Source organism: Coregonus lavaretus (genome assembly GCF_964263955.1).
Source record: "Coregonus lavaretus genome assembly, chromosome: 6".
In the NCBI taxonomy this organism is placed as follows: domain Eukaryota; kingdom Metazoa; phylum Chordata; class Actinopteri; order Salmoniformes; family Salmonidae; genus Coregonus; species Coregonus lavaretus.
The window spans coordinates 18,163,942-18,184,206 of record NC_139993.1 but is presented as its reverse complement, the minus strand read 5'-3'; positions in this window follow the sequence as shown (position 1 = coordinate 18,184,206).

Genomic DNA, 20,265 nt, shown 5'->3' with positions numbered 1-20,265 from the left:
CAATGTTCATGGAACTCAGCTTGAAACGTACTTGCAGACTTAAAAACCCTTGCCTATTGTAGATCGCGCCTGTCCTTCCAGTGCTGAACGAAAAACAATGATTTTGGACCCTGTTTTCATGCGAAATGGCTAAAAGAAATGTTTCACGTTTGTTTCACTCAAACAGTGTCTCCTGTCATATGCTGAACTGGTTGCATTGGGGATTTGGCCTAAAACATGATTTTGGACAATGTTCATGGAACTCAGCTTGAAACGTACTTGCAGACTTAAAAACCATTGCCTATTGTAGATCGCGCCTGTCCTTCCAGTGCTGAACGAAAAACAATGATTTTGGACCCTGTTTTCATGCGAAATGGCTAAAATAAATATTTCACGTTTGTTTCACTCAAACAGTGTCTCCTGTCATATGCTGAACTGATCGCATTGGGGATTTGGACTAAAACATGATTTTGGACAATGTTCATGGAACTCAGCTTGAAACGTACTTGCAGACTTAAAAACCCTTGCCTATTGTAGATCGCGCCTGTCCTTCCAGTGCTGAACAAAAAACAATGATTTTGGACCCTGTTTTCATGCGAAATGGCTAAAAGAAATGTTTCACGTTTGTTTCACTCAAACAGTGTCTCCTGTCATATGCTGAACTGGTTGCATTGGGGATTTGGCCTAAAACATGATTTTGGACAATGTTCATGGAACTCAGCTTGAAACGTACTTGCAGACTTAAAAACCATTGCCTATTGTAGATCGCGCCTGTCCTTCCAGTGCTGAACGAAAAACAATGATTTTGGACCCTGTTTTCATGCGAAATGGCTAAAATAAATATTTCACGTTTGTTTCACTCAAACAGTGTCTCCTGTCATATGCTGAACTGATCGCATTGGGGATTTGGACTAAAACATGATTTTGGACAATGTTCATGGAACTCAGCTTGAAACGTACTTGCAGACTTAAAAACCCTTGCCTATTGTAGATCGCGCCTGTCCTTCCAGTGCTGAACAAAAAACAATGATTTTGGACCCTGTTTTCATGCGAAATGGCTAAAATAAATGTTTCACGTTTGTTTCACTCAAACAGTGTCTCCTGTCATATGCTGAACTGGTTGCATTGGGGATTTGGCCTAAAACATGATTTTGGACAATGTTCATGGAACTCAGCTTGAAGCGTACTTGCAGACTTAAAAACCCTTGCCTATTGTAGATCGCGCCTGTCTTTCCAGTGCTGATCGAAAAACAATGATTTTGGACCCTGTTTTCATGCGAAATGGCTAAAATAAATGTTTCACGTTTGTTTCACTCAAACAGTGTCTCCTGTCATATGCTGAACTGGTCGCATTGTGGATTTGGCCTAAAACATGATTTTGGACAATGTTCATGGAACTCAGCTTGAAACGTACTTGCAGACTTAAAAACCCTTGCCTATTGTAGATCGCGCCAGTCCTTCCAGTGCTGAACGAAAAACAATGATTTTGGACCCTGTTTTCATGCGAAATGGCTAAAATAAATATTTCACGTTTGTTTCACTCAAACAGTGTCTCCTGTCATATGCTGAACTGGTCGCATTGGGGATTTGGCCTAAAACATGATTTTGGACAATGTTCATGGAACTCAGCTTGAAGCGTACTTGCAGACTTAAAAACCCTTGCCTATTGTAGATCGCGCCTGTCCTTCCAGTGCTGAACGAAAAACAATGATTTTGGACCCTGTTTTCATGCGAAATGGCTAAAATAAATATTTCACGTTTGTTTCACTCAAACAGTGTCTCCTGTCATATGTTGAACTGTTCGCATTGTGGATTTGGCCTAAAACATGATTTTGGACAATGTTCATGGAACTCAGCTTGAAACGTACTTGCAGACTTAAAAACCCTTGCCTATTGTAGATCGCGCCTGTCCTTCCAGTGCTGAACGAAAAACAATGATTTTGGACCCTATTTTCATGCGAAATGGCTAAAATAAATATTTCACGTTTGTTTCACTCAAACAGTGTCTCCTGTCATATGCTGAACTGGTTGCATTGGGGATTTGGCCTAAAACATGATTTTGGACAATGTTCATGGAACTCAGCTTGAAGCGTACTTGCAGACTTAAAAACCCTTGCCTATTGTAGATCGCGCCTGTCTTTCCAGTGCTGATCGAAAAACAATGATTTTGGACCTTGTTTTCATGCGAAATGGCTAAAAGAAATGTTTCACGTTTGTTTCACTCAAACAGTGTCTCCTGTCATATGCTGAACTGGTCGCATTGTGGATTTGGCCTAAAACATGATTTTGGACAATGTTCATGGAACTCAGCTTGAAACGTACTTGCAGACTTAAAAACCCTTGCCTATTGTAGATCGCGCCTGTCCTTCCAGTGCTGAACAAAAAACAATGATTTTGGACCCTGTTTTCATGCGAAATGGCTAAAATAAATGTTTCACGTTTGTTTCACTCAAACAGTGTCTCCTGTCATATGCTGAACTGGTCGCATTGTGGATTTGGCCTAAAACATGATTTTGGACAATGTTCATGGAACTCAGCTTGAAACGTACTTGCAGACTTAAAAACCCTTGCCTATTGTAGATCGCGCCAGTCCTTCCAGTGCTGAACGAAAAACAATGATTTTGGACCCTGTTTTCATGCGAAATGGCTAAAATAAATATTTCACGTTTGTTTCACTCAAACAGTGTCTCCTGTCATATGCTGAACTGGTCGCATTGGGGATTTGGCCTAAAACATGATTTTGGACAATGTTCATGGAACTCAGCTTGAAACGTACTTGCAGACTTAAAAACCATTGCCTATTGTAGATCGCGCCTGTCCTTCCAGTGCTGAACGAAAAACAATGATTTTGGACCCTGTTTTCATGCGAAATGGCTAAAATAAATATTTCACGTTTGTTTCACTCAAACAGTGTCTCCTGTCATATGCTGAACTGATCGCATTGGGGATTTGGACTAAAACATGATTTTGGACAATGTTCATGGAACTCAGCTTGAAACGTACTTGCAGACTTAAAAACCCTTGCCTATTGTAGTTCGCGCCTGTCCTTCCAGTGCTGAACAAAAAACAATGATTTTGGACCCTGTTTTCATGCGAAATGGCTAAAATAAATGTTTCACGTTTGTTTCACTCAAACAGTGTCTCCTGTCATATGCTGAACTGGTTGCATTGGGGATTTGGCCTAAAACATGATTTTGGACAATGTTCATGGAACTCAGCTTGAAGCGTACTTGCAGACTTAAAAACCCTTGCCTATTGTAGATCGCGCCTGTCTTTCCAGTGCTGATCGAAAAACAATGATTTTGGACCCTGTTTTCATGCGAAATGGCTAAAAGAAATGTTTCACGTTTGTTTCACTCAAACAGTGTCTCCTGTCATATGCTGAACTGGTCGCATTGTGGATTTGGCCTAAAACATGATTTTGGACAATGTTCATGGAACTCAGCTTGAAACGTACTTGCAGACTTAAAAACCCTTGCCTATTGTAGATCGCGCCTGTCCTTCCAGTGCTGAACAAAAAACAATGATTTTGGACCCTGTTTTCATGCGAAATGGCTAAAATAAATGTTTCACGTTTGTTTCACTCAAACAGTGTCTCCTGTCATATGCTGAACTGGTCGCATTGTGGATTTGGCCTAAAACATGATTTTGGACAATGTTCATGGAACTCAGCTTGAAACGTACTTGCAGACTTAAAAACCCTTGCCTATTGTAGATCGCGCCAGTCCTTCCAGTGCTGAACGAAAAACAATGATTTTGGACCCTGTTTTCATGCGAAATGGCTAAAATAAATATTTCACGTTTGTTTCACTCAAACAGTGTCTCCTGTCATATGCTGAACTGGTCGCATTGGGGATTTGGCCTAAAACATGATTTTGGACAATGTTCATGGAACTCAGCTTGAAGCGTACTTGCAGACTTAAAAACCATTGCCTATTGTAGATCGCGCCTGTCCTTCCAGTGCTGAACGAAAAACAATGATTTTGGACCCTGTTTTCATGCGAAATGGCTAAAATAAATATTTCACGTTTGTTTCACTCAAACAGTGTCTCCTGTCATATGCTGAACTGATCGCATTGGGGATTTGGACTAAAACATGATTTTGGACAATGTTCATGGAACTCAGCTTGAAACGTACTTGCAGACTTAAAAACCCTTGCCTATTGTAGTTCGCGCCTGTCCTTCCAGTGCTGAACAAAAAACAATGATTTTGGACCCTGTTTTCATGCGAAATGGCTAAAATAAATGTTTCACGTTTGTTTCACTCAAACAGTGTCTCCTGTCATATGCTGAACTGGTTGCATTGGGGATTTGGCCTAAAACATGATTTTGGACAATGTTCATGGAACTCAGCTTGAAGCGTACTTGCAGACTTAAAAACCCTTGCCTATTGTAGATCGCGCCTGTCTTTCCAGTGCTGATCGAAAAACAATGATTTTGGACCCTGTTTTCATGCGAAATGGCTAAAAGAAATGTTTCACGTTTGTTTCACTCAAACAGTGTCTCCTGTCATATGCTGAACTGGTCGCATTGTGGATTTGGCCTAAAACATGATTTTGGACAATGTTCATGGAACTCAGCTTGAAACGTACTTGCAGACTTAAAAACCCTTGCCTATTGTAGATCGCGCCTGTCCTTCCAGTGCTGAACAAAAAACAATGATTTTGGACCCTGTTTTCATGCGAAATGGCTAAAATAAATGTTTCACGTTTGTTTCACTCAAACAGTGTCTCCTGTCATATGCTGAACTGGTCGCATTGTGGATTTGGCCTAAAACATGATTTTGGACAATGTTCATGGAACTCAGCTTGAAACGTACTTGCAGACTTAAAAACCCTTGCCTATTGTAGATCGCGCCAGTCCTTCCAGTGCTGAACGAAAAACAATGATTTTGGACCCTGTTTTCATGCGAAATGGCTAAAATAAATATTTCACGTTTGTTTCACTCAAACAGTGTCTCCTGTCATATGCTGAACTGGTCGCATTGGGGATTTGGCCTAAAACATGATTTTGGACAATGTTCATGGAACTCAGCTTGAAGCGTACTTGCAGACTTAAAAACCCTTGCCTATTGTAGATCGCGCCTGTCCTTCCAGTGCTGAACGAAAAACAATGATTTTGGACCCTGTTTTCATGCGAAATGGCTAAAATAAATATTTCACGTTTGTTTCACTCAAACAGTGTCTCCTGTCATATGTTGAACTGTTCGCATTGTGGATTTGGCCTAAAACATGATTTTGGACAATGTTCATGGAACTCAGCTTGAAACGTACTTGCAGACTTAAAAACCCTTGCCTATTGTAGATCGCGCCTGTCCTTCCAGTGCTGAACAAAAAACAATGATTTTGGACCCTGTTTTCATGCGAAATGGCTAAAATAAATGTTTCACGTTTGTTTCACTCAAACAGTGTCTCCTGTCATATGCTGAACTGGTCGCATTGTGGATTTGGCCTAAAACATGATTTTGGACAATGTTCATGGAACTCAGCTTGAAACGTACTTGCAGAATTAAAAACCCTTGCCTATTGTAGATCGCGCCTGTCCTTCCAGTGCTGAACGAAAAACAATGATTTTGGACCCTGTTTTCATGCGAAATGGCTAAAATAAATATTTCACGTTTGTTTCACTCAAACAGTGTCTCCTGTCATATGCTGAACTGGTCGCATTGGGGATTTGGCCTAAAACATGATTTTGGACAATGTTCATGGATCTCAGCTTGAAACGTACTTGCAGACTTAAAAACCCTTGCCTATTGTAGATCGCGCCTGTCCTTCCAGTGCTGAACGAAAAACAATGATTTTGGACCCTGTTTTCATGCGAAATGGCTAAAAGAAATGTTTCACGTTTGTTTCACTCAAACAGTGTCTCCTGTCATATGCTGAACTGGTCGCATTGTGGATTTCGCCTAAAACATGATTTTGGACAATGTTCATGGAACTCAGCTTGAAACGTTCTTGCAGACTTAAAAACCCTTGCCTATTGTAGATCGCGCCTGTCCTTCCAGTGCTGAACAAAAAACAATGATTTTGGACCCTGTTTTCATGCGAAATGGCTAAAATAAATGTTTCACGTTTGTTTCACTCAAACAGTGTCTCCTGTCATATGCTGAACTGGTCGCATTGGGGATTTGGCCTAAAACATGATTTTGGACAATGTTCATGGAACTCAGCTTGAAACGTACTTGCAGACTTAAAAACCCTTGCCTATTGTAGATCGCGCCTGTCCTTCCAGTGCTGAACGAAAAACAATGATTTTGGACCCTGTTTTCATGCGAAATGGCTAAAAGAAATGTTTCACGTTTGTTTCACTCAAACAGTGTCTCCTGTCATATGCTGAACTGGTTGCATTGGGGATTTGGCCTAAAACATGATTTTGGACAATGTTCATGGAACTCAGCTTGAAGCGTACTTGCAGACTTAAAAACCCTTGCCTATTGTAGATCGCGCCTGTCTTTCCAGTGCTGATCGAAAAACAATGATTTTGGACCCTGTTTTCATGCGAAATGGCTAAAATAAATGTTTCACGTTTGTTTCACTCAAACAGTGTCTCCTGTCATATGCTGAACTGGTCGCATTGTGGATTTGGCCTAAAACATGATTTTGGACAATGTTCATGGAACTCAGCTTGAAACGTACTTGCAGACTTAAAAACCCTTGCCTATTGTAGATCGCGCCAGTCCTTCCAGTGCTGAACGAAAAACAATGATTTTGGACCCTGTTTTCATGCGAAATGGCTAAAATAAATATTTCACGTTTGTTTCACTCAAACAGTGTCTCCTGTCATATGCTGAACTGGTCGCATTGGGGATTTGGCCTAAAACATGATTTTGGACAATGTTCATGGAACTTAGCTTGAAGCGTACTTGCAGACTTAAAAACCCTTGCCTATTGTAGATCGCGCCTGTCCTTCCAGTGCTGAACGAAAAACAATGATTTTGGACCCTGTTTTCATGCGAAATGGCTAAAATAAATATTTCACGTTTGTTTCACTCAAACAGTGTCTCCTGTCATATGTTGAACTGTTCGCATTGTGGATTTGGCCTAAAACATGATTTTGGACAATGTTCATGGAACTCAGCTTGAAACGTACTTGCAGACTTAAAAACCCTTGCCTATTGTAGATCGCGCCTGTCCTTCCAGTGCTGAACGAAAAACAATGATTTTGGACCCTATTTTCATGCGAAATGGCTAAAATAAATATTTCACGTTTGTTTCACTCAAACAGTGTCTCCTGTCATATGCTGAACTGATCGCATTGGGGATTTGGACTAAAACATGATTTTGGACAATGTTCATGGAACTCAGCTTGAAACGTACTTGCAGACTTAAAAACCCTTGCCTATTGTAGTTCGCGCCTGTCCTTCCAGTGCTGAACAAAAAACAATGATTTTGGACCCTGTTTTCATGCGAAATGGCTAAAATAAATGTTTCACGTTTGTTTCACTCAAACAGTGTCTCCTGTCATATGCTGAACTGGTTGCATTGGGGATTTGGCCTAAAACATGATTTTGGACAATGTTCATGGAACTCAGCTTGAAGCGTACTTGCAGACTTAAAAACCCTTGCCTATTGTAGATCGCGCCTGTCTTTCCAGTGCTGATCGAAAAACAATGATTTTGGACCTTGTTTTCATGCGAAATGGCTAAAAGAAATGTTTCACGTTTGTTTCACTCAAACAGTGTCTCCTGTCATATGCTGAACTGGTCGCATTGTGGATTTGGCCTAAAACATGATTTTGGACAATGTTCATGGAACTCAGCTTGAAACGTACTTGCAGACTTAAAAACCCTTGCCTATTGTAGATCGCGCCTGTCCTTCCAGTGCTGAACAAAAAACAATGATTTTGGACCCTGTTTTCATGCGAAATGGCTAAAATAAATGTTTCACGTTTGTTTCACTCAAACAGTGTCTCCTGTCATATGCTGAACTGGTCGCATTGTGGATTTGGCCTAAAACATGATTTTGGACAATGTTCATGGAACTCAGCTTGAAACGTACTTGCAGACTTAAAAACCCTTGCCTATTGTAGATCGCGCCAGTCCTTCCAGTGCTGAACGAAAAACAATGATTTTGGACCCTGTTTTCATGCGAAATGGCTAAAATAAATATTTCACGTTTGTTTCACTCAAACAGTGTCTCCTGTCATATGCTGAACTGGTCGCATTGGGGATTTGGCCTAAAACATGATTTTGGACAATGTTCATGGAACTCAGCTTGAAACGTACTTGCAGACTTAAAAACCATTGCCTATTGTAGATCGCGCCTGTCCTTCCAGTGCTGAACGAAAAACAATGATTTTGGACCCTGTTTTCATGCGAAATGGCTAAAATAAATATTTCACGTTTGTTTCACTCAAACAGTGTCTCCTGTCATATGCTGAACTGATCGCATTGGGGATTTGGACTAAAACATGATTTTGGACAATGTTCATGGAACTCAGCTTGAAACGTACTTGCAGACTTAAAAACCCTTGCCTATTGTAGTTCGCGCCTGTCCTTCCAGTGCTGAACAAAAAACAATGATTTTGGACCCTGTTTTCATGCGAAATGGCTAAAATAAATGTTTCACGTTTGTTTCACTCAAACAGTGTCTCCTGTCATATGCTGAACTGGTTGCATTGGGGATTTGGCCTAAAACATGATTTTGGACAATGTTCATGGAACTCAGCTTGAAGCGTACTTGCAGACTTAAAAACCCTTGCCTATTGTAGATCGCGCCTGTCTTTCCAGTGCTGATCGAAAAACAATGATTTTGGACCCTGTTTTCATGCGAAATGGCTAAAAGAAATGTTTCACGTTTGTTTCACTCAAACAGTGTCTCCTGTCATATGCTGAACTGGTCGCATTGTGGATTTGGCCTAAAACATGATTTTGGACAATGTTCATGGAACTCAGCTTGAAACGTACTTGCAGACTTAAAAACCCTTGCCTATTGTAGATCGCGCCTGTCCTTCCAGTGCTGAACAAAAAACAATGATTTTGGACCCTGTTTTCATGCGAAATGGCTAAAATAAATGTTTCACGTTTGTTTCACTCAAACAGTGTCTCCTGTCATATGCTGAACTGGTCGCATTGTGGATTTGGCCTAAAACATGATTTTGGACAATGTTCATGGAACTCAGCTTGAAACGTACTTGCAGACTTAAAAACCCTTGCCTATTGTAGATCGCGCCAGTCCTTCCAGTGCTGAACGAAAAACAATGATTTTGGACCCTGTTTTCATGCGAAATGGCTAAAATAAATATTTCACGTTTGTTTCACTCAAACAGTGTCTCCTGTCATATGCTGAACTGGTCGCATTGGGGATTTGGCCTAAAACATGATTTTGGACAATGTTCATGGAACTCAGCTTGAAGCGTACTTGCAGACTTAAAAACCATTGCCTATTGTAGATCGCGCCTGTCCTTCCAGTGCTGAACGAAAAACAATGATTTTGGACCCTGTTTTCATGCGAAATGGCTAAAATAAATATTTCACGTTTGTTTCACTCAAACAGTGTCTCCTGTCATATGCTGAACTGATCGCATTGGGGATTTGGACTAAAACATGATTTTGGACAATGTTCATGGAACTCAGCTTGAAACGTACTTGCAGACTTAAAAACCCTTGCCTATTGTAGTTCGCGCCTGTCCTTCCAGTGCTGAACAAAAAACAATGATTTTGGACCCTGTTTTCATGCGAAATGGCTAAAATAAATGTTTCACGTTTGTTTCACTCAAACAGTGTCTCCTGTCATATGCTGAACTGGTTGCATTGGGGATTTGGCCTAAAACATGATTTTGGACAATGTTCATGGAACTCAGCTTGAAGCGTACTTGCAGACTTAAAAACCCTTGCCTATTGTAGATCGCGCCTGTCTTTCCAGTGCTGATCGAAAAACAATGATTTTGGACCCTGTTTTCATGCGAAATGGCTAAAAGAAATGTTTCACGTTTGTTTCACTCAAACAGTGTCTCCTGTCATATGCTGAACTGGTCGCATTGTGGATTTGGCCTAAAACATGATTTTGGACAATGTTCATGGAACTCAGCTTGAAACGTACTTGCAGACTTAAAAACCCTTGCCTATTGTAGATCGCGCCTGTCCTTCCAGTGCTGAACAAAAAACAATGATTTTGGACCCTGTTTTCATGCGAAATGGCTAAAATAAATGTTTCACGTTTGTTTCACTCAAACAGTGTCTCCTGTCATATGCTGAACTGGTCGCATTGTGGATTTGGCCTAAAACATGATTTTGGACAATGTTCATGGAACTCAGCTTGAAACGTACTTGCAGACTTAAAAACCCTTGCCTATTGTAGATCGCGCCAGTCCTTCCAGTGCTGAACGAAAAACAATGATTTTGGACCCTGTTTTCATGCGAAATGGCTAAAATAAATATTTCACGTTTGTTTCACTCAAACAGTGTCTCCTGTCATATGCTGAACTGGTCGCATTGGGGATTTGGCCTAAAACATGATTTTGGACAATGTTCATGGAACTCAGCTTGAAGCGTACTTGCAGACTTAAAAACCCTTGCCTATTGTAGATCGCGCCTGTCCTTCCAGTGCTGAACGAAAAACAATGATTTTGGACCCTGTTTTCATGCGAAATGGCTAAAATAAATATTTCACGTTTGTTTCACTCAAACAGTGTCTCCTGTCATATGTTGAACTGTTCGCATTGTGGATTTGGCCTAAAACATGATTTTGGACAATGTTCATGGAACTCAGCTTGAAACGTACTTGCAGACTTAAAAACCCTTGCCTATTGTAGATCGCGCCTGTCCTTCCAGTGCTGAACAAAAAACAATGATTTTGGACCCTGTTTTCATGCGAAATGGCTAAAATAAATGTTTCACGTTTGTTTCACTCAAACAGTGTCTCCTGTCATATGCTGAACTGGTCGCATTGTGGATTTGGCCTAAAACATGATTTTGGACAATGTTCATGGAACTCAGCTTGAAACGTACTTGCAGAATTAAAAACCCTTGCCTATTGTAGATCGCGCCTGTCCTTCCAGTGCTGAACGAAAAACAATGATTTTGGACCCTGTTTTCATGCGAAATGGCTAAAATAAATATTTCACGTTTGTTTCACTCAAACAGTGTCTCCTGTCATATGCTGAACTGGTCGCATTGGGGATTTGGCCTAAAACATGATTTTGGACAATGTTCATGGATCTCAGCTTGAAACGTACTTGCAGACTTAAAAACCCTTGCCTATTGTAGATCGCGCCTGTCCTTCCAGTGCTGAACGAAAAACAATGATTTTGGACCCTGTTTTCATGCGAAATGGCTAAAAGAAATGTTTCACGTTTGTTTCACTCAAACAGTGTCTCCTGTCATATGCTGAACTGGTCGCATTGTGGATTTCGCCTAAAACATGATTTTGGACAATGTTCATGGAACTCAGCTTGAAACGTTCTTGCAGACTTAAAAACCCTTGCCTATTGTAGATCGCGCCTGTCCTTCCAGTGCTGAACAAAAAACAATGATTTTGGACCCTGTTTTCATGCGAAATGGCTAAAATAAATGTTTCACGTTTGTTTCACTCAAACAGTGTCTCCTGTCATATGCTGAACTGGTCGCATTGGGGATTTGGCCTAAAACATGATTTTGGACAATGTTCATGGAACTCAGCTTGAAACGTACTTGCAGACTTAAAAACCCTTGCCTATTGTAGATCGCGCCTGTCCTTCCAGTGCTGAACGAAAAACAATGATTTTGGACCCTGTTTTCATGCGAAATGGCTAAAAGAAATGTTTCACGTTTGTTTCACTCAAACAGTGTCTCCTGTCATATGCTGAACTGGTTGCATTGGGGATTTGGCCTAAAACATGATTTTGGACAATGTTCATGGAACTCAGCTTGAAACGTACTTGCAGACTTAAAAACCCTTGCCTATTGTAGATCGCGCCTGTCCTTCCAGTGCTGAACGAAAAACAATGATTTTGGACCCTGTTTTCATGCGAAATGGCTAAAAGAAATATTTCACGTTTGTTTCACTCAAACAGTATCTCCTGTCATATGCTGAACTGGTCGCATTGTGGATTTGGCCTAAAACATGATTTTGGACAATGTTCATGGAACTCAGCTTGAAACGTACTTGCAGACTTAAAAACCCTTGCCTATTGTAGATCGCGCCTGTCCTTCCAGTGCTGAACGAAAACCAATGATTTTGGACCCTGTTTTCATGCGAAATGGCTAAAATAAATATTTCACGTTTGTTTCACTCAAACAGTGTCTCCTGTCATATGCTGAACTGATCGCATTGGGGATTTGGACTAAAACATGATTTTGGACAATGTTCATGGAACTCAGCTTGAAACGTACTTGCAGACTTAAAAACCCTTGCCTATTGTAGATCGCGCCTGTCCTTCCAGTGCTGAACGAAAAACAATGATTTTGGACCCTGTTTTCATGCGAAATGGCTAAAAGAAATGTTTCACGTTTGTTTCACTCAAACAGTGTCTCCTGTCATATGCTGAACTGGTCGCATTGTGGATTTCGCCTAAAACATGATTTTGGACAATGTTCATGGAACTCAGCTTGAAACGTTCTTGCAGACTTAAAAACCCTTGCCTATTGTAGATCGCGCCTGTCCTTCCAGTGCTGAACAAAAAACAATGATTTTGGACCCTGTTTTCATGCGAAATGGCTAAAATAAATGTTTCACGTTTGTTTCACTCAAACAGTGTCTCCTGTCATATGCTGAACTGGTTGCATTGGGGATTTGGCCTAAAACATGATTTTGGACAATGTTCATGGAACTCAGCTTGAAACGTACTTGCAGACTTAAAAACCCTTGCCTATTGTAGATCGCGCCTGTCCTTCCAGTGCTGAACGAAAAACAATGATTTTGGACCCTGTTTTCATGCGAAATGGCTAAAAGAAATATTTCACGTTTGTTTCACTCAAACAGTATCTCCTGTCATATGCTGAACTGGTCGCATTGTGGATTTGGCCTAAAACATGATTTTGGACAATGTTCATGGAACTCAGCTTGAAACGTACTTGCAGACTTAAAAACCCTTGCCTATTGTAGATCGCGCCTGTCCTTCCAGTGCTGAACGAAAACCAATGATTTTGGACCCTGTTTTCATGCGAAATGGCTAAAATAAATATTTCACGTTTGTTTCACTCAAACAGTGTCTCCTGTCATATGCTGAACTGATCGCATTGGGGATTTGGACTAAAACATGATTTTGGACAATGTTCATGGAACTCAGCTTGAAACGTACTTGCAGACTTAAAAACCCTTGCCTATTGTAGATCGCGCCTGTCCTTCCAGTGCTGAACGAAAAACAATGATTTTGGACCCTGTTTTCATGCGAAATGGCTAAAAGAAATGTTTCACGTTTGTTTCACTCAAACAGTGTCTCCTGTCATATGCTGAACTGGTCGCATTGTGGATTTGGCCTAAAACATGATTTTGGACAATGTTCATGGAACTCAGCTTGAAACGTTCTTGCAGACTTAAAAACCCTTGCCTATTGTAGATCGCGCCTGTCCTTCCAGTGCTGAACGAAAAACAATGATTTTGGACCCTGTTTTCATGCGAAATGGCTAAAATAAATGTTTCACGTTTGTTTCACTCAAACAGTGTCTCCTGTCATATGCTGAACTGGTTGCATTGGGGATTTGGCCTAAAACATGATTTTGGACAATGTTCATGGAACTCAGCTTGAAGCGTACTTGCAGACTTAAAAACCCTTGCCTATTGTAGATCGCGCCTGTCTTTCCAGTGCTGATCGAAAAACAATGATTTTGGACCCTGTTTTCATGCGAAATGGCTAAAAGAAATGTTTCACGTTTGTTTCACTCAAACAGTGTCTCCTGTCATATGCTGAACTGGTCGCATTGTGGATTTGGCCTAAAACATGATTTTGGACAATGTTCATGGAACTCAGCTTGAAACGTACTTGCAGACTTAAAAACCCTTGCCTATTGTAGATCGCGCCAGTCCTTCCAGTGCTGAACGAAAAACAATGATTTTGGACCCTGTTTTCATGCGAAATGGCTAAAATAAATGTTTCACGTTTGTTTCACTCAAACAGTGTCTCCTGTCATATGCTGAACTGGTCGCATTGTGGATTTGGCCTAAAACATGATTTTGGACAATGTTCATGGAACTCAGCTTGAAACGTACTTGCAGACTTAAAAACCCTTGCCTATTGTAGATCGCGCCAGTCCTTCCAGTGCTGAACGAAAAACAATGATTTTAGACCCTGTTTTCATGCGAAATGGCTAAAATAAATATTTCACGTTTGTTTCACTCAAACAGTGTCTCCTGTCATATGCTGAACTGGTCGCATTGGGGATTTGGCCTAAAACATGATTTTGGACAATGTTCATGGAACTCAGCTTGAAACGTACTTGCAGACTTAAAAACCATTGCCTATTGTAGATCGCGCCTGTCCTTCCAGTGCTGAACGAAAAACAATGATTTTGGACCCTGTTTTCATGCGAAATGGCTAAAATAAATATTTCACGTTTGTTTCACTCAAACAGTGTCTCCTGTCATATGCTGAACTGATCGCATTGGGGATTTGGACTAAAACATGATTTTGGACAATGTTCATGGAACTCAGCTTGAAACGTACTTGCAGACTTAAAAACCCTTGCCTATTGTAGATCGCGACTGTCCTTCCAGTGCTGAACAAAAAACAATGATTTTGGACCCTGTTTTCATGCGAAATGGCTAAAATAAATGTTTCACGTTTGTTTCACTCAAACAGTGTCTCCTGTCATATGCTGAACTGGTCGCATTGTGGATTTGGCCTAAAACATGATTTTGGACAATGTTCATGGAACTCAGCTTGAAACGTACTTGCAGACTTAAAAACACTTGCCTATTGTAGATTGCGCCTGTCCTTCCAGTGCTGAACGAAAAACAATGATTTTGGACCCTGTTTTCATGCGAAATGGCTAAAATAAATGTTTCACGTTTGTTTCACTCAAACAGTGTCTCCTGTCATATGCTGAACTGGTCGCATTGGGGATTTGGCCTAAAACATGATTTTGGACAATGTTCATGGATCTCAGCTTGAAACGTACTTGCAGACTTAAAAACCCTTGCCTATTGTAGATCGCGCCTGTCCTTCCAGTGCTGAACGAAAAACAATGATTTTGGACCCTGTTTTCATGCGAAATGGCTAAAAGAAATATTTCACGTTTGTTTCACTCAAACAGTGTCTCCTGTCATATGCTGAACTGGTCGCATTGTGGATTTGGCCTAAAACATGATTTTGGACAATGTTCATGGAACTCAGCTTGAAACGTACTTGCAGACTTAAAAACCCTTGCCTATTGTAGATCGCGCCAGTCCTTCCAGTGCTGAACGAAAAACAATGATTTTAGACCCTGTTTTCATGCGAAATGGCTAAAATAAATATTTCACGTTTGTTTCACTCAAACAGTGTCTCCTGTCATATGCTGAACTGGTCGCATTGGGGATTTGGCCTAAAACATGATTTTGGACAATGTTCATGGAACTCAGCTTGAAACGTACTTGCAGACTTAAAAACCATTGCCTATTGTAGATCGCGCCTGTCCTTCCAGTGCTGAACGAAAAACAATGATTTTGGACCCTGTTTTCATGCGAAATGGCTAAAATAAATATTTCACGTTTGTTTCACTCAAACAGTGTCTCCTGTCATATGCTGAACTGATCGCATTGGGGATTTGGACTAAAACATGATTTTGGACAATGTTCATGGAACTCAGCTTGAAACGTACTTGCAGACTTAAAAACCCTTGCCTATTGTAGATCGCGACTGTCCTTCCAGTGCTGAACAAAAAACAATGATTTTGGACCCTGTTTTCATGCGAAATGGCTAAAATAAATGTTTCACGTTTGTTTCACTCAAACAGTGTCTCCTGTCATATGCTGAACTGGTCGCATTGTGGATTTGGCCTAAAACATGATTTTGGACAATGTTCATGGAACTCAGCTTGAAACGTACTTGCAGACTTAAAAACACTTGCCTATTGTAGATTGCGCCTGTCCTTCCAGTGCTGAACGAAAAACAATGATTTTGGACCCTGTTTTCATGCGAAATGGCTAAAATAAAAGTTTCACGTTTGTTTCACTCAAACAGTGTCTCCTGTCATATGCTGAACTGGTCGCATTGGGGATTTGGCCTAAAACATGATTTTGGACAATGTTCATGGATCTCAGCTTGAAACGTACTTGCAGACTTAAAAACCCTTGCCTATTGTAGATCGCGCCTGTCCTTCCAGTGCTGAACGAAAAACAATGATTTTGGACCCTGTTTTCATGCGAAATGGCTAAAAGAAATATTTCACGTTTGTTTCACTCAAACAGTGTCTCCTGTCATATGCTGAACTGGTCGCATTGTGGATTTGGCCTAAAACATGATTTTGGACAATGTTCATGGAACTCAGCTTGAAACGTACTTGCAGACTTAAAAACCCTTGCCTATTGTAGATCGCGCCTGTCCTTCCAGTGCTGAACGGAAAACAATGATTTTGGACCCTGTTTTCATGCGAAATGGCTAAAAGAAATATTTCACATTTGTTTCACTCAAACAGTGTCTCCTGTCATATGCTGAACTGGTCGCATTGTGGATTTGGCCTAAAACATGATTTTGGACAATGTTCATGGAATTTAGCTTGAAACGTACTTGCAGACTTAAAAACCCTTGCCTATTGTAGATCGCGCCTGTCCTTCCAGTGCTGAACGAAAACCAATGATTTTGGACCCTGTTTTCATGCGAAATGGCTGAAATAAATATTTCACGTTTGTTTCACTCAAACAGTGTCTCCTGTCATATGCTGAACTGGTTGCATTGGGGATTTGGCCTAAAACATGATTATGGACAATGTTCATGGAACTCAGCTTGAAACGTACTTGCAGACTTAAAAACCCTTGCCTATTGTAGATCGCGCCTGTCCTTCCAGTGCTGAACGAAAAACAATGATTTTGGACCCTGTTTTCATGCGAAATGGCTAAAAGAAATATTTCACGTTTGTTTCACTCAAACAGTATCTCCTGTCATATGCTGAACTGGTCGCATTGTGGATTTGGCCTAAAACATGATTTTGGACAATGTTCATGGAACTCAGCTTGAAACGTACTTGCAGACTTAAAAACCCTTGCCTATTGTAGATCGCGCCTGTCCTTCCAGTGCTGAACGAAAACCAATGATTTTGGACCCTGTTTTCATGCGAAATGGCTAAAATAAATATTTCACGTTTGTTTCACTCAAACAGTGTCTCCTGTCATATGCTGAACTGATCGCATTGGGGATTTGGACTAAAACATGATTTTGGACAATGTTCATGGAACTCAGCTTGAAACGTACTTGCAGACTTAAAAACCCTTGCCTATTGTAGATCGCGCCTGTCCTTCCAGTGCTGAACGAAAAACAATGATTTTGGACCCTGTTTTCATGCGAAATGGCTAAAAGAAATGTTTCACGTTTGTTTCACTCAAACAGTGTCTCCTGTCATATGCTGAACTGGTCGCATTGTGGATTTGGCCTAAAACATGATTTTGGACAATGTTCATGGAACTCAGCTTGAAACGTTCTTGCAGACTTAAAAACCCTTGCCTATTGTAGATCGCGCCTGTCCTTCCAGTGCTGAACGAAAAACAATGATTTTGGACCCTGTTTTCATGCGAAATGGCTAAAATAAATGTTTCACGTTTGTTTCACTCAAACAGTGTCTCCTGTCATATGCTGAACTGGTTGCATTGGGGATTTGGCCTAAAACATGATTTTGGACAATGTTCATGGAACTCAGCTTGAAACGTACTTGCAGACTTAAAAACCCTTGCCTATTGTAGATCGCGCCTGTCCTTCCAGTGCTGAACGAAAAACAATGATTTTGGACCCTGTTTTCATGCGAAATGGCTAAAAGAAATGTTTCACGTTTGTTTCACTCAAACAGTGTCTCCTGTCATATGCTGAACTGGTCGCATTGTGGATTTGGCCTAAAACATGATTTTGGACAATGTTCATGGAACTCAGCTTGAAACGTTCTTGCAGACTTAAAAACCCTTGCCTATTGTAGATCGCGCCTGTCCTTCCAGTGCTGAACGAAAAACAATGATTTTGGACCCTGTTTTCATGCGAAATGGCTAAAATAAATGTTTCACGTTTGTTTCACTCAAACAGTGTCTCCTGTCATATGCTGAACTGGTTGCATTGGGGATTTGGCCTAAAACATGATTTTGGACAATGTTCATGGAACTCAGCTTGAAGCGTACTTGCAGACTTAAAAACCCTTGCCTATTGTAGATCGCGCCTGTCTTTCCAGTGCTGATCGAAAAACAATGATTTTGGACCCTGTTTTCATGCGAAATGGCTAAAAGAAATGTTTCACGTTTGTTTCACTCAAACAGTGTCTCCTGTCATATGCTGAACTGGTCGCATTGTGGATTTGGCCTAAAACATGATTTTGGACAATGTTCATGGAACTCAGCTTGAAACGTACTTGCAGACTTAAAAACCCTTGCCTATTGTAGATCGCGCCAGTCCTTCCAGTGCTGAACGAAAAACAATGATTTTGGACCCTGTTTTCATGCGAAATGGCTAAAATAAATGTTTCACGTTTGTTTCACTCAAACAGTGTCTCCTGTCATATGCTGAACTGGTCGCATTGTGGATTTGGCCTAAAACATGATTTTGGACAATGTTCATGGAACTCAGCTTGAAACGTACTTTCAGACTTAAAAACCCTTGCCTATTGTAGATCGCGCCAGTCCTTCCAGTGCTGAACGAAAAACAATGATTTTGGACCCTGTTTTCATGCGAAATGGCTAAAATAAATATTTCACGTTTGTTTCACTCAAACAGTGTCTCCTGTCATATGCTGAACTGGTCGCATTGGGGATTTGGCCTAAAACATGATTTTGGACAATGTTCATGGAACTCAGCTTGAAACGTACTTGCAGACTTAAAAACCATTGCCTATTGTAGATCGCGCCTGTCCTTCCAGTGCTGAACGAAAAACAATGATTTTGGACCCTGTTTTCATGCGAAATGGCTAAAATAAATATTTCACGTTTGTTTCACTCAAACAGTGTCTCCTGTCATATGCTGAACTGATCGCATTGGGGATTTTGGACTAAAACATGATTTTGGACAATGTTCATGGAACTCAGCTTGAAACGTACTTGCAGACTTAAAAACCCTTGCCTATTGTAGATCGCGACTGTCCTTCCAGTGCTGAACAAAAAACAATGATTTTGGACCCTGTTTTCATGCGAAATTGCTAAAATAAATGTTTCACGTTTGTTTCACTCAAACAGTGTCTCCTGTCATATGCTGAACTGGTCGCATTGTGGATTTGGCCTAAAACATGATTTTGGACAATGTTCATGGAACTCAGCTTGAAACGTACTTGCAGACTTAAAAACCCTTGCCTATTGTAGATTGCGCCTGTCCTTCCAGTGCTGAACGAAAAACAATGATTTTGGACCCTGTTTTCATGCGAAATGGCTAAAATAAATGTTTCACGTTTGTTTCACTCAAACAGTGTCTCCTGTCATATGCTGAACTGGTCGCATTGGGGATTTGGCCTAAAACATGATTTTGGACAATGTTCATGGATCTCAGCTTGAAACGTACTTGCAGACTTAAAAACCCTTGCCTATTGTAGATCGCGCCTGTCCTTCCAGTGCTGAACGAAAAACAATGATTTTGGACCCTGTTTTCATGCGAAATGGCTAAAAGAAATATTTCACGTTTGTTTCACTCAAACAGTGTCTCCTGTCATATGCTGAACTGGTCGCATTGTGGATTTGGCCTAAAACATGATTTTGGACAATGTTCATGGAACTCAGCTTGAAACGTACTTGCAGACTTAAAAACCCTTGCCTATTGTAGATCGCGCCTGTCCTTCCAGTGCTGAACGAAAAACAATGATTTTGGACCCTGTTTTCATGCGAAATGGCTAAAAGAAATATTTCACATTTGTTTCACTCAAACAGTGTCTCCTGTCATATGCTGAACTGGTCGCATTGTGGATTTGGCCTAAAACATGATTTTGGACAATGTTCATGGAATTTAGCTTGAAACGTACTTGCAGACTTAAAAACCCTTGCCTATTGTAGATCGCGCCTGTCCTTCCAGTGCTGAACGAAAACCAATGATTTTGGACCCTGTTTTCATGCGAAATGGCTAAAATAAATATTTCACGTTTGTTTCACTCAAACAGTGTCTCCTGTCATATGCTGAACTGATCGCATTGGGGATTTGGCCTAAAACATGATTTTGTACAATGTTCATGGAACTCAGCTTGAAACGTACTTGCAGACTTAAAAACCCTTGCCTATTGTA